The sequence below is a fragment of the Pseudopodoces humilis genome, chromosome 3 (assembly GCF_049639895.1).
Source record: "Pseudopodoces humilis isolate 2021_Gansu_Grassland_sample_001 chromosome 3, ASM4963989v1, whole genome shotgun sequence".
In the NCBI taxonomy this organism is placed as follows: domain Eukaryota; kingdom Metazoa; phylum Chordata; class Aves; order Passeriformes; family Paridae; genus Pseudopodoces; species Pseudopodoces humilis.
In genome coordinates, this window is record NC_142202.1 from 95,909,451 (window position 1) to 95,925,690 (window position 16,240).

A 16,240-nucleotide genomic window follows, 5' to 3' on the forward strand; every position below is an offset into this window, starting at 1 on the left:
TGGCAGATAAGCCTTCAATTTGACATGGCTGTGACTGTGACACATGACACACGAATACGCATGGCACTGGCATCAGCAGACAAATAAATTTGTCCTCACCTCAGTGAGTGTGGAATCAGCATAAATAATTATCTTGCTATGTAATTAGCTTAAGAGTTAAAAAAAAAAATATGTAAAAATCGGGTTGTATCCTGTCACTGCCCCTATCTCAGTACATTCCAATGTAATTTCCAACCAACTTTCAAAAGAAAAGTCAGGACAAGAACACCAATATTTTCCAAGTTCTTCTTTGCACATGCCTTTGTTTTCCAGCATAAAGTTTGAAAGCAGCACAGATGTCCCACAGACTGATTTAATGTACCTGCAAGTCCTCTACATGTGATTGTTGCAGTGGCATAGACTGAAGATAAGCATGTCTTGCAACACTAAAATATATGCATTGGCAGAAGCAAAGTAAAAGTATTGAATATTCATGCTGGAAAATTTTCTTCTGAACCAAGAGGTTCCATAGTCCTTGTCTTTTTTCCTGATGAAAAATGTATTGAATCATTTGGTAATTACAGCTTTATTTCACTGAATGGACTGCTGAAGTGGAAAGCTTCTACTTAGCTAGAGCTGCCAACTGTCTCATAGCTTTGGAAAAAGGATGAAAGCAGTTGAAAAGTTCTTCCTATGTATGTTTTCAATGTATGCTCAGAGATGTCTGTCCTGGAAGCAAGGGAAGACTAAAAAAAAAATTAAAAGGAGCAGCCATTGTGTTTTATCTAGAGAAACTGGTTAAATTTACTTCATACATCCATAGAAAATACTGGCTAATAAATAGTAGTTGCAATTCTTTGAAATAGAACTGGCCATAGGTAGTAAAAAAATGAGAAAAATAAAGATATAAAACTGTCATTGAATGTGTACTTTTCTAATGAAGAACAGAGATATGGCATAGTCAAATATCAGAGTGTTTGAGGTATAGTATTTATTCCAGAGCAATACTATTATCAGTACTATCATGAGTGATAATACTCATACTGAAAGGATTACCCTCAATTCTCTTCACTCTACAGCTGGTCCTGTAAAGATCCAGCTAACTGGTATCCCAAAGTTTAACAGTTACAGCTCTTACCAGAGCAATTGTGCCAGCAGCTTCAACTGCAGACATCACCACTGAACTAAACAGGGCCTGGGCACTATGGCATGAAACTGTCCACAGAATTTAATTGCTGGTACACAGCTTGGCACAGATTTGAGTCAGGGGAACTAGCGCTCTTCCAGGCAACACCTGGGCACAGTTGGGAGGTCAAGGCAAGCCTGGGATGGTTCTCAATAAGCAATACAGGCAAAGCTGACATATTTCAGTGAAGTAGAACATTTAGTCATATGGATGTAAGCCATGCCCTGCCACTTGCCCTCAGGGCCAGACAAAGGAGCCAGGGTGCTTTTTATTTACTTTGTATAGACATAGACATTGAAACCAATTTGCTACTGACATCGCTATGACTCACTTTATGGAAGCCAAAGATTTATAGCAAATATGTAGAAATCAGAGAATCACCATACCTGTTGGGTGTGTATTTTGGTGATTGAGGACGCATACAGAAGATGTGGCAATCATCTTATTTTTAAAATCGGGTTAGACCTATTTTACTTTTGCCTGCTAATAACTGCATCTGCTTTATTCTGACTTTTTTCTCTTATTTTTCAAACATTTTTTACTACCAATTTCATTCATATTGACCAGGTACAGTCATTAGCAGCATGGCACAACCCAGTATTACATTCTGCTAATGGATGAATGTGTACACAACAGGCTGCTTGATTTATCTGTTGCCTGTCATATAATGTCATATAATCTGCTCAGATCATGTAAGAGGGAGCAGTACCTCCATGTTTGGTATTTCCACACTTACATCAGAAAGCAAACACCTCACAGCCCCAGGATGCACAGCAGGCAGCCTTACAATGAACCTGAACTTTTGAGTGTCTTTGATTTTTCTTCTCTGGAAAAAAAACCTGCTGACACAAGGCATAATTCTCCATGCTATTATAACCCCTGTAGCCCTAAACCCGTAGGTGTAGCTCCATTGGTTAGCAGAATTACATTTTAAAATAAGAAAGAGAAAAGTAAAATCCAGTATTAAAAAAAAAAAACAACAACAAATCAAAACACTTTTCTGTGATATTAAGAGAAAATCAAAACAGAAGAGATAGAGTGGAACAAGAATTAGTCTTCAGATTTATTGCTGTGAATGTGCCATGTATTGTCATTTAATGTTCTTAAAAATTATCCCATCTTCTCTGTAAAGGATCTCTCTCTTGATTTACATGCACAAGTTACATGTCACTCGTTTAGACTTCCTAAGATTTTCTTCTCAATGCTATTGGCATGTATCTGTGATGCTCTCATTCTGATTTGTACATTTGTATGTTTTTATGCTTCAATGGTTTGTCTGGCTTTCCATTCACATTGTTTGAATGACCTGGCTCCTTTTCAGACATAGAAGCCCTGCTTCTAACATGATACAGCAAGTTTACAATGGCCCAAATCAATACAGCAGAGCTGGGAATTACAGACTTTATTCCTCATACAAAATTCCACTCCGAAACAACCCTCTCCCTCACAGGCACATTGACAAAACTGCACACAGTTAAGGCTTCTTACATAAACAAAACCAACTAAATTATTTGGTTGTCAAGCATTAAGAAATTCTGCCGTCTCTTGTATATGAAAACTCAGGGGGTAATTACTTCCTCCCTCCAGCTGCCTTGGCTCTTACCACCCCAATCCACACAAACAAAACACAGCTTCAAAGAACACTATACAGACGACCAGGACTATCCCATATTGCCCATGCCCACAGTGCTTCTCCCAAACCCAGTATACACTTAAAGACTGAAGGAGCTCCCACCCATCTAACCTATTTCTTCACCTCTCTGTTTCCCAGGTACACCTGACAGTCCTTCACTGAAGAGTAGTATTCACCCTTTGCCTCTTTTTAATCATTAATACCAAGTAAATAAAAAAAGAAAATCAAGAGAGGGAGGGACAGAAAGATGGAAAAAGAAAAAGTCAGTAATAACCGACTTAAGATCTAAAACTCACCAATTCACACGAAACTATTTCCCCCACCTTCTGAGATTTATATAGATACATACACACTGCACTCAAATTCTCTTTGAAGTGTGTAGCTTGAATAAACAAGAGTAGAAACACTCTGGAACTAATCTGCTTTTGTAATTTTGTGCTATTGTTTTACTCCGGCCAGTAATATGACCAACATGCAAAACTCTGAAAAAACTGGATAGCATAAAGATGTAAGAACACAGTAATTTTAACAAGGTAAAACTCTCTTATCTCAATAAAAAAGTTTTGAAGTTGAATAAAGTTCTCTGGCACAAGTAAGGAGGTTCCTGGTGGAAGAGGCGAGCAATTTGTGATTTTGTGTTGGCCTTGCTATGCCATTTCAAGTCCTTCTCTCTATGTCATAATTTATCACAAGATTAAACACCATCATAGATGAAGCACACTGCTTGAAGACGAATTATAAAAAAAATAATATGGACAACAGTGGTATGCTTACACTCTAATATACTACAGTAAGGTTGAACAAGAATATGAAAAGAAAAAAATACAGTTTCTTAAGAATGGAGATTTTTGGATTATCTTGCTACTTTCTTAAGAAGTGAGTTTGTTTTCAGTATCATCAGAATGGAAAAACTAAGTTTCCACTAAATTTAAAAATCCAGACACACATAGACTGGAAAATAACAGTGCTAAGATCATTATTCTAAATGTTTGGTGGTGCTTTTTGGTTTTTGTTCTTGTTGTTTGTTTTTTTTCTTTTAGTTAAATATTTTCTGGTTTTCTGAGCAAACAAAAATTCCTAGAATTCAATCATATGGCCTCACATTGTCAAGACTGCTTATCTGCCAAGCTGGAATAATTTGTTCCGCTGTAATAGTTACTACCATGCAAGCATATGAAGCAGCTGATGGCAGCAGTAGGTTATCATCCTCTAGGTATGTCAGAACTAGAGCAGAATGAGGCAGAACAGGAAGGTTAAGGCAGCTGAACCTTGCCAGAAGTCTCTGCAGCTGTCTCTGCCTCTGCCACAGAGCCCCCATTTCACGGAAGTCAGGTCATTGCAACCAGACATGGAGCAGGTGATGCCATCTGTATTCTTCACCTCTGGTTCCAAGCCTGGCACCACACAGCCTGACTGGCAGAAATAACAGGATCAGACACTCCTACGAACAGCAGCAGCAACACTTTTTTCAGCATAACCATTTCCACATAACACTCAGTGTTTTGAAAAAAATCTGTGTTTATAAACTAAAACTAGTGAATCTTATTATTTTGTGCTCAGGTGCTAGGGCAGCAAACAACAAAGAGAAACCAGTTAAGAAATTTAAAATTGAAGGAACTCCAGATCCCTGGATACTCCTCTTGCCCTTCTTGAAGACAGGAGTGATACTGGCTTTCTTCCATTCTTTAGGAACCTCTCTCAGTCACTGCAACCCTGAAATCCAGTGGCTCCAAAATTACCTCAGCCAGCAACCTGTACACTCACAGGTTCATCATACCAGGCTCCATGGACTTACATACATCCAGAAGGGGCTCCCTAACTTCCTCTTCACTAGGGATGAGCCTTGTTCTGATGTTTAGGTTTTAAACAAAGAACTGCTTCTTAAAAATCACATTCAGCTAATGCTGAGTGAATAATACAGAATAATACACCATTAAAACTAAAATCAACAAGTGTTAGGCATGTTCTCACTGCTGCAACTATACAAAGACCTGACCTAGGGAACCAGAAGCCATTTAGCTCAGAAGACAGGATTCTGTGATAGTTTGCTGTATTTCACGGCTGTATTTCATGAAAACGAAAAGGAAAGAAAAGAATCGTACCATTACTAGTTTATTTATTATATTGAGCTGTTCTTGCAACTTCTATGAATTTTGTTAAGAGATGAGAATCCCACTGGCTCTAAGCATATATAATGCCATGGATTACTATAAGTCTTAAGCATATGCCATATATCCAGTGAAAAAAACGCCTGCTCAAAAGATATCACCGTGCACAGGTTAGAGGGGGAATGACAAATGCATTAAATTGAAACCAAGAGAAAGCAAATCACATGAGAATCACAACAATATTCATTTGTTCATAGGTATAAAACTAAATAAATAGGTATTAAACCACTAAAAAAGTCTGAGAAAATAAGGAAAATAAGATACATATGTTGGAAAAAATGCCTTACAAGCACTGTGAGAGGGAATTTGGGGGAAAAGGGAAGGTTTGGCACATGAATAAAGAAAGTATTTGGTGCATAAAGGAATATTTTTCAGATATAAATTTACTTCTGCCCCTATTAGAAGAAACTAGACCTTTCATCTAATAATTATGATAAATAAATGACAGAGGAAAAGCTAGGCAGTGAATACATTTTATACAAGCTTCACACCTAGAAAAAAATCAGTCTAACATTTCCCCTGCAATTTGTTCCTTTTTGCTCTTCCATTTAGTTTCTTGGTTCCATATTTTAAAGGCCATTGTGACAACCACATTGATAGTGGCAGCTTCACAGCATTATGGAGGTCAGGCCTACAGTCTCAGGAGCAAAGAGGACAAGAGGCTGCTTGCTGGCTGCAGCATTGTCACACCTGGTACAGTGTCCATTAAAGCCACAGGGATGACCAGCCCTCCTGGAAGAGGCATTGTTGTGACAATGAATGTTGCAGAAGTTGTTAACATAAGAGCATTAGACATCCTAGTAAGGACAAAGCTTAGTAGGCCAAACACACCTGTCTTTTCTAGTTTCTTGTGATTCTGTCTTTTTTTTTGTGTCCCAATATTCCCTTTCTTCAGAAATAAAGATGCTTCTCTACGTATTTTGTAGATTAATATTTTACAGTATTTCCCTACTTTCTAAAGCCATTCTGTGTGTGTATTCTCACTTGCAGGCAATAATCTGCTCAGTATTTAAAGTTTTTTAGAATTCTGTTTCTTGTGCTCCTTCTCCATACCCAGGTGTATTCTACCAATTATTTTCATATTTTAGGAATTATTGGCTCAAGTACTCATCCTGCCCCAGCTTAAATTGAAATCATGTGAATGATATATTCTCAGAGAAACTTCTGCCCTCTGCACAGTAAAGCAAAGAAAAATTTAAATAGGTTATTGAACAACATTAAGAATAGACTGCAAATAAGCAATGTTAATTGATGTACACTGCATATTTGAACACTGTGCTTGATTTTGCCATTCTTATCTAAAGAAAAGCACAGTTAAAAACTGTACAGCCTCAGAAAGGGCAATATATTATGAAAAGCCTGCTAATATTCCTACTAGACTGTGGGAGCAATGGGTGCATTCATTCAGAGGGGAGATGGAAATGAAGACTGTGAGTGGTACAGTATTAAAAGTAGTGAAAAACAGCAATAAATTAAAATGTATTTTCACACTCACTTCAAGAAAAAGGGTATATTATGTAATGTTTAAATAGTTTCACATTAAATTAATAGAAATTTTGAAAATAAACCACCCTTAATTGTCTTATTGATTAGCATAGACCAGTGGAGCAGTCAAGACAGTGGCATTATTGTGCAAGCACTGCACAAGTGGAGAGCATCAGATGGCACTTGCCAGGAAAGCTGAAAGTCTGGAGAGGAAGAGAAAAGAAAAGGCAGCTGAGGGGGTGAGCACACAAGCAGACTAAGTGCCATTACCATCTGGGTCCATTGAGGGGTACGGACAGATGAACTAAATGGGAAAAAGGCTAGCAAAATGGGACACTGAAAGAAATTAAAGGAGGATCAGGCAAAGGAGAAAAAAGGAAGTACAGGCAGAGAGCAAATCTGTTACACAGAGTCTGTGCAGGAAGGAAAGAAGGAATGGGCACAAGAGCTATCCAGCTCCAGGCAGCAAACGCTCAGCAACAGCTACATGAATGTCACCACTCTGGCTGCTTTGCAGCTGCTTCCACTGCCAGCAGCCTCTGCCTCTTCTCAGCCCTCCCCACAGCCAGTTTAGGGAGGGCATGGATTTCAGGGGCACCACCTGGGTCCCAGCATCGCCACAGTACAAAGGCCTCATGGGCAGGCTGTTGGGCACAGCAAGGGCAGAGGTGACCATCCCACAGCAGCACTTGCTGCCTTCCATTTTCCATGTAAATCCTACATGGCTTACACTCTTCCTGTCAGTATCTGTAGGTTACTGCAGTGAGACAAAGGATGTTAACAGGCAAAACGGACTCTAGTTTGATGTGAAAATAAAAAATGTCATGTCAAGTGATAGTAACTACCACAGTTATCCCTATGTTACTTGTAAATAATTCAAAAATATTGCAGGATAAAAGGGTGAAGGAGATATTTTGATTTACTTAAAAAAATACAAGCTTTTTTTAGTCCTCTAAATGCTTTATCCCCAAACATTAATTGGTAAGAGGGCAATGTCCAGGAGTGGTTGCTAGAGTGGTTTACACATGAATCTGGCCATTTATAACTCCTACAAATTTGGGTTGTTTTGCAAAGTCAGATCAAAGTTATATAAATGGCATGGGGAACCAGAAAAGCCCATGCCTATGTCTGGCAAATGTTAAATGTAGTGCTTTATTTATTATATACCATCTTTCTCTTCCAACATGAGTCCTTAAATCTTCTTTTCTATTTACATTCCTCCTGTACAATAACAGTATTTTGATCACTGTATAAAGTAAAAAAAAATTTACAATTTTTTCGTTAGAGTGTTATACTCTAAGCATACCGTTTATGCACAGAATTTTCATTTAATAACTCTGATACCCTAAGTTCCTGAAGGTAGTATATTAAGACACCAGAAAAAGAAAGGTACTTCAGTTTCCTTCATAGCAGTCTCAGCAGACAGCCTTACTTCACAAGCTTAATTTTTTTTTTCTTTAAATTGCAAGTAATTTGAACAATGAAACTGCAAACAAGACCAGCTGGTGATTCCCCCTTCTCTTCATTGGTCTTCTTCAATTAATCTGTGTATAACAGAAGAGAAGAGAAATCTGGACAGAAAGCAATAAAAGGCAACTAATGTGCTTGGATTCTGGAACCATTATCAACCTGCTCCCACATGATTACATGTCCAGTTATGAAGATGCATTAGCCTTTGTACTAAGTGGTCTAGGTCCGCTGGAAAACAGTGTAGTGAGAAGGAACTCTGGGAATATCCTCTGGCACATTACAGCCAGTTCGTCATTGAAGCTGCTTATCTGAAATCCATACCATGGATCTGATGGAGGGACTTAGGACCAGAGAAGATGGGAGCATACAGAAGCAAACTGATAACTAAATAATTTCTGAAACTTTTAGCCACAGTCAAGGAAGGATCTGAATTTCAGAATCTTAAATGATGCCTTAAGTTAATCCAGACTCTGTACTGCATTAGTATATAACTCTGAATTTCATATAAAGTGTTAGCAAGTTCTCATGGTTTAGTTAGACAAAACAATCCTTTTCCAGTCTGAGAACCAAGGACACCATCGCAGCTTCAGGCCCAAAAAGTATAAACAGCAAATTGAGGAGAGCAAACTGAGACGATGTGACTTCATAACCTGAAGCTGTAATTGGACAATTAACCCCAACATGGAAATGGACCAAAACTTACAAAAGTGTGAAAATGTGTGACCCATCATCCATCTTCGGTGCAGCCTTGGCTGGGCTCTTGTACTGCCCAAGGTGTATCCTTTAAAAGCCTTTAAATAAATATCTACTTTATTCCTTTAACACTGTCTAGTCTCTGTTCTAGATAGCCTCTCAAGGCATCATAAAGAAAGAAAAGTGAAACACAATACTAAGAATAAACTGATCAATATTAAATGCCATGCTCTTTTGTCTAGTGGATGAATCGCTTCCTTTAGATCACAACATTAAAACCTAATTCCTAACTTATTTTTTTGGAGTACACAGCAGTGATCTGTGTGCATAGGCAATGCAGCAGGACCACATCTTGAATGTTACATCACATGGACAGACAAAAAGCTGTGACTCTGTCCTACAGAAATTCCTGGGAGAGAAGTGGGTCAAAACCTAGCAGTAGTCCTTTGCATGAAGAGCCCAGTGGGATCCAGACACCTACTTCAGATCACATCTTAAAGCACTACAGACTGCAAGCTGTTCTCAAAACACTGATGAAAAATGGTAACATGCTCTTCTGTGTAGTTTTGGAACACTTTCTTCATGTATAACCAGCTATACTTACTTTTTGAGGTGGTCTTCAAATGGAGAAAGCAACATTCAAAGAAATTAAAAAAATATTACTTTTTGTTTGTCTACAAACATTTGACAAGCTACCAAATTATGAAGAAAACTACTGAAAAACTTCCATTTGAACTGATTTAATGTCCTGTGACAATTCCCCTTGGTATTTGGAATAAAATTATAATTGCTGTATGGCAGATTTGTATTGAACTAAACAAAGTATTATACTAAACCAATGATATTTAGAAAACCAAAAAGTGAAAAAAGTTTCTGGACATTATAAATACACACTAACATAGGTATGACAAAAGTTCTATAAAAATATCAAAACATGTCTAACAATAGAAATTATGTATTTTAACAAAAAATTACAGTGGTGTAAATACCTCTTCTTTCCTGCTATGATCACAAGGCCATAGCCATCTATGCCTTAGATAGCCATATCCAAGGCTAGACATCTTATTCTTGGCTTGCCCAGAATAAGCAATGCCATTAGAGAGTTGGTGACATATCAGACTTTATGAACTATGTGTAAGACATTAAGTGAAAAGTGAGTGTACCCCAGGTTAGCACAACAGAGATGCATAACTCGTACTGAGTGCCACACTCAGGGAATTCCCAAAGTGACCTCTCTGACTTCCGATCTCATTCAAGACTAGTATAAATTACAAGGCTTTGTCCTTCTCCTCTGTGACTTACAGCTAAGAGAAATACATGTCACTGGTCATCCAGGAAAGTACTTTAGGAGGGAAGTCTAAAATGCCTTAGAGCCTAGAGAGCAAAAAACCATCTGAACACTGTAAATATTGTTCTAACTACTTAAGAAATGAAAGTTGCTTCATTTTTTTAATAACCAAAGAATAAGTGTCTGACAATTATTGCTTTAAAAATGATCACAAACATGTTTTAACATGAAATATGTAAATCAAAAGATCAAGGAAATCAAACCTCCAGCCAAATACATGAATCAGTATCAGACTTTTCTCAACTCCCCACAAGTTCTAGAACTTTTCTTGGGCTTTTTTCCTTGCTTCTTGCATTCAAATAACAGAAACTTCCTGCTCAGAATACAGCTCAGAGCTAATGGCAAATCCCCCATCTGAGTGTCTTTAGAAACCATCCCCAGTTCTCAGTGTCTCCTGGCAGCAGCAGCTTTCTGTGTATCTGGTTGCAGCATGGTTCTTCTCACTCTGATACAGGTCGTTAGGCCAAGTCTTCTGTTGGAACTATCACTGAAATGGCAGCCCCTAGGAATTATGCTGCTGCCAAATTCATATCAGGGGGGTGAAAAAACACATTTTCAGATATCTTAAAAATCTGATTTTCAACTCCTTGTTCAAATACAGATTCTCATTATGGTTGGGAACCTGCTGCCTGATTGGGTCAAGACAGAATGCAATGAGCTTAAATTTATTTTTCTGCACTCAGTATTTCCTCTGAGTAACCCTGAAATAATAACACTTTGAATGCATATTCCACATTTTGTCTGAGGAATTCAAAATGGTATTATGAACATCCAAGGACACATCCTGCCCTCTCTGCAGTAGTCAGTGAGCCTCCCTAGCTGAATATCTCCTAACACGCAGAGTAAAGAGGGCACTAATCTGTGAAGTGAGGCACTCAGTGTGACCCTGCACAATGAGGTGGAAAACAGAAATCCATGTCAATAAAACAGAAGCTGTGGGAGTTCATGCAGTTTTGAATCTATAGAATAAGCTGCCAATCTCTTTTACTGAAAATTTTTTGTTTGTCCACCCAGCCCTCCTTCTGAGCTTGACTGTGAGTGCCCAGGACTCCAGCTCTTTTCCATGCTCTAACGTGGCCAAACACAAAGAAAGTCTGGTCAGAGATTAATTAGCTAAGGCAAGAGATTGTGCTAACAAAGCCCCAAGAGTGGTGGGGCAGACCTGGCTGACATCCACTCGGTCTTGACAGAAAGCACAGCAAGCCTCCACATGCAGGCTGATACTTGCTCTCAACATGCAAAATGGATTCACCATCTAAGTCCAACATAGAAATGACACCCTCATTATGTAGATTAAAAAAACTAGAATCGTGATATTAAAAGAAAACCCAGTCCCAACAGTGACAGACTTGAGCCTAAATTTCAATATATCCACTGCTCTGAGGGTGGATATTTACTAATGATCACCACAGTGTAATGACTCATAACTACCTGAACTCCAGGACCACTTTCCTATCCTTATGGAGACCTACAGAAACAGCTCCCTTCTGAAAAGATGCTGGTTTCTGCACAATTACATGTGATTTCTAAGTAGTGAGGTGGGAACAGCAGATTGATTTACAAGGTTTCCTTGTGTGTGTATGTCAGTAGAGAAAGAATTCATTTGTATAGTCTGTACAACTCCTGGTCAGCTAACACAATGCCTACAGCTTAGTGCTGCATAAAAGTTGTGCTCCTAATTGCCTTCCCATTTCAGCTAATTCTTTGCTGCATGAGCTAACTGGGTGTGGAGCCAATTTTCACAGCTTCCAGGGCTTTCCATGGCTTTCCATGCTTTAGAGCTAAAAACTCTCCCTTAATTGAATTAAACACTTAAATGTGCTCATAAATGTGGAAAGAATACACCCTCCCCCCTAAGAAGCAGGAACAGATACTAATTTGTAAGTTAGAAACCTCCTTATAGTTTAGTAATAATACCTATAATTTTGGTGGTTTGTTTTGGTTTTTTTTTTTTTGTAGGGCAATGGTTTTTTGTTTGGTTGGTTTGGGAATTTTTTTTGTCCTGGTTTTCTTTTTTTGGTTGCAGAGATTTTGAATAGTAACTATTTATGAGGCTTTGAAATATATAAATAACCAACTGGTGTTCCATACTTTGTATTAAATAACATGCAGATTTCAGAGGATGTCATTTGAGTTTTATGACAGTTACTGTATTACGGTAGCAGTGTGGTTACACAAAATTAAAGTGATAATTACATATTGAGTATGTACAGGGTGCTACACTGTTACTTAAAAGTAACACTAAAGTAAGGTTGGTCTTTTTTTTCATGCTGCTGGATGGAGTTCATAATACAGTCTAGAACTTTATCCCAAGAAGAGGTAACAAGGATGTGGATATGCACACACAAGCAGAGATAATGTCAATAAATAAACACAGTGGATATAATTTCATTTCTCTTCCTATTGTTTTTCACATCATTATTCTGTTAGGAAAAATACTAGTGAAACAAACTAAAAGCAAAAATTCTACAGAGGATCTCATTAAATATCACACCAGCTCAAAAATATTATTATAAAGTAAAGAAAGAGAGGTAGGGGAATAAGGGTAAACTAACAGGTCGTGCAAGCACTAAATGTATAAAAAAATCTAGTTTATGTGATGCATTAAAGTCAACCTAAATTATTAAGAGAAACTCCCTTTGTGTCCCTAGGTGCTTTACAATGTCTGTGTAGTCCATATCAGAAGTTCGGGATGCTTTATGCTAGAATCACAGTCGTTGATGAAGCACAAATTTAAGACGACAGGTAAAAGAGGTCTATGTGACTAGGGATTGATAATGGTCCACTGGGCTGTCCACCTTTACATTACTAGTTCAAATCCAACCCAGTTAAAATAACAGAAGTTGGTGAGGTCTGAGAGCTGTTCAGTGGCCCGTGTGAAATGAATGCAACGATTTGGACCAGCACCCTGTGGACTAGAAGTCAAATCACAGCTATTCCTCTGCCTATTTTTCAGGGTGGCTCCTTAGACTTCAACAAAGAGAGGAAAAAGAAGCCCTAGGAATGGCATCTACCTTCTCTGCAAGCAGTAAATACCATAAGCTTAAGGGCATTTACATTTATTACAGAACAGTGATTTATATTGCAGTAGCACCAGTGGACCTTGACTGCTATCAGTATGAGCTATGAGCACAGGAAAAGAGATGACTCCCTCTTCAAAAAGACAGGTATTATACTTACGAGAAAGGACAGAAGAACAAATCAACTCTATGGATTGTATTTAATCCTAATTGCAGTTCTCTACCCCAGCCATGCTGAAGCAAGGCTTTTAGCTCCCCACTCTTCCAAGTTCTAGAGTTTCAATAGACTACACTTAGAATAAACGTATCAGCAAGTGATTTTGAAAGCATATTCACACAAACAGGGCATTTGCTTACAACCAGATAGATAGATAGATAGATGATATACAGATATATAAAAAAATTCTACTACAGCTTTGAAATATTTTCTTGAGACTATTTAAAGCCTTGAAAGTAGTCCTTACTTGAAAGCTTAACTTCTGTCTCTATTACAAGTGCAACAGAATTTTGGTTCTGCTGTTTTGCAGTACCACACCAGACTATCTGCATATCAGAATAACCACATCTGATCACCATTACTCTAAAACAGACAAAGACCTCTATACCAGATGAGGGAACAACACTCAAATCAGAGGAAGACATAGAGAATACTTTTAAGGAAAAATGGCTGTTAAAGGTCACATACAGTACAACTAAAAGAGACAGCCCCATAAAATATCTCTGATGAAAAAGAAAAAATCTGTGGGCTTTTAAAGTAAAATTAATGTCCATTTATTTAACATTCTTTGTTTGCTTTGTAGAAAGCTTATCATTCAATTCATACTGTCCTACACATTACCCATATGATTTGGGTCATTTTTAAAGACAAAAAAAAAAAACCAAAAAAAAATTTCAAAATTAAGTTAGGGGAATTTAACTCGTTAGTCTCCTTGTGTTCTCATCTCATGAGACATCTCATGCAAAAACATTTTGCATTTTCTACTACATTTCTGGCATAAATGTTGATTTTCGTGAGCTTATTTTTCACCCTCAGAAGCATATTTAATCTCATGATTAAGAGCAAACACACCATGTGAACAGCAGAAAAATTTTCAGGATCTTTCTTGCCTTATGGGGAGAGCAAATTTTTGGTGTGGATTTAATATGGCAATACGAATCCAAATTTAAAGCATTGATTAGTATCTTTCAAAATAAAAAAAACAACCCCCAAAGCAAGGGATCCATCCTTATTTCCCCCCTGTTGTGCAACTATGTACAGTAACACCAAGCTAAATTCAGTGGTAACAGACATGATGGATAAACAATATAGCAGTAACACACACTTATACGTGCTGAGTGCAGCAGAAAGACAAGGATGAAGTCAGAAAATAAAACCCAACAGTGAAATTTAAGACTTATGAAGCAGACTTCCTGAGATGTGTTTGCCTACCACAACTTTTCCACCTGTTACCCCAATCTCTTATATAAATTGCCCTGTATTCAAACACACGTACACAGTGCACAGTTAATTCACTCTCATGCATTATTTACCTATATAATTTATTTTTAGCATTATCTTGCCAAAGATTTCTACCTGAAAACTGCATGGGACATTGTGCCAGATCCTTAGACTGTATTTTGTAATATATGGTGTAAGTATTTCGTAACAGAACTTCAAGAGATCTACTGGTACGAGACTAAGAACCACAGCTTAGATGCATTACAAAGAAAGGAATCTGAGACATTTATACACAACCTTGATAGGAAAATTTGAAGAAGCATGAATGAAAAGTAACATCTGTATTAGTGGCCTGACAGAAAAGATGGGGACTAACAAATCAAGCAGTAATGAGGGACTAAGAGGGAAGCCCTTTTTTTATAATGCCAGTCTTGAGCTGTTATTATAATATCTGGAGTACAGATATAAATCTGGGTCAGCAGCACAGACATGTCAACTGCATTTATTTATGGATAAGACTGTAGAGGTGATGTGTAAAAGGAGAGGAAAGATGGATCAAAACTAAAAATCCTTAGGATTTTGGTGGAAGTCAGATCAGGAACTTCAAAGGATGAATGAAAGGATTATGAAGAAAAGACAAAAATGGAGCCAAAGATACAAACCTTGATGAGATTTAAGGAGATCAAAACTGACAGTGTGAGAGAGAAGGAAGAACTGGCTACAAGAGAAACATTAGGTAGTTTTGTGAGAGTGGTTTCAACTAACAAGAAGGTCAGAATCCAATTTCAAGGAGTTTACAATAGCACTGGAAATCACTGCTTTGAACACAACAATGCGAATGCACAATGAGCAAAAGTGATCATGGAGAAAAGGGAAGTGACAGAGAGGTAAATAGTTAGGATGGCTTTCTAAGGATTGGGAATGTTAATAAATACTAATATTCTCTTAAATTATGAATGGAAGGAGCTAGAGAGACATGGTCAAGAGAAAACCAGGAGAAAATGACCACAAGTGTAAGAGAGGTAAGGAAATAGGGTAAAAAGGGATGACTGTAGGAAAAAGAGAAGAGTTAGAGAAGTCTAGATGAGAAGCATTTACATCTGCATCAAATGCAAGTAGAAACCAGTAGAACAGTACCATAACTAGACTGCTATACAAAAACAATAGAAAAAAAACCCCAAAACAACAAAAAACCACAATAAGAGTGGAACAGGGTACACATAAAGATGGAGTCTGTGGAATCTGGAACCTCCATCCTTGGAGACAGTGAAATCAGTATGAACCTCTAAGCAATCTGATCTACCTTTGAAGCTGGCTCTGCTTTGAGAAAGAGGGTGGATTAGATGACTTTCAGAGATCTGTTCCAGCCTGAGTGATTCTGTGTAAGAAGGACAGAAGAAGGGTATATAGACTGAAGAGATGTAATAATTATTTCACACTTTGTGTGCGAAGAAATCATCAGGCTTTTAATGTAGCTTGATACAATATAGGCTCTTGGAAGGTACTTTCACAACCAAAAGTGCAGTAAGTATCTAGTGTTATTTCCAGCAGTGTTTAATATGAGCCTCAGCAGTGGAGGTGAGATTGCCCATACAAGCAGCTTAGAAGTCCAGCCCGTTATAAAATCCCAGTCAGTACTACACGTCTTAATGAATGTCAATCACTTTTGAACTCTGACTTCAAGATATCTTGATACGTGGATCCAAACTGGAAACTAAAGGAAACACTAGACCTAAATAACAATTTAATAGATATATTTCCTATAATATTCTCCCTATTCATGCTTCAATGGCCAATAATTAGTAAGAGAAATATAAATA

At 37.7% G+C, this 16,240-nt stretch overlaps 1 protein-coding gene across 15 annotated transcripts in view; it reads right to left on the reverse strand.

Annotated features, from left to right (window-relative positions):
- The window catches only part of MYT1L (myelin transcription factor 1 like), a 302,005-nt gene that overhangs the window by 190,487 nt on the left and 95,278 nt on the right, over positions 1-16,240 (reverse strand). The gene's annotated exons all lie outside the window — the stretch shown is intronic.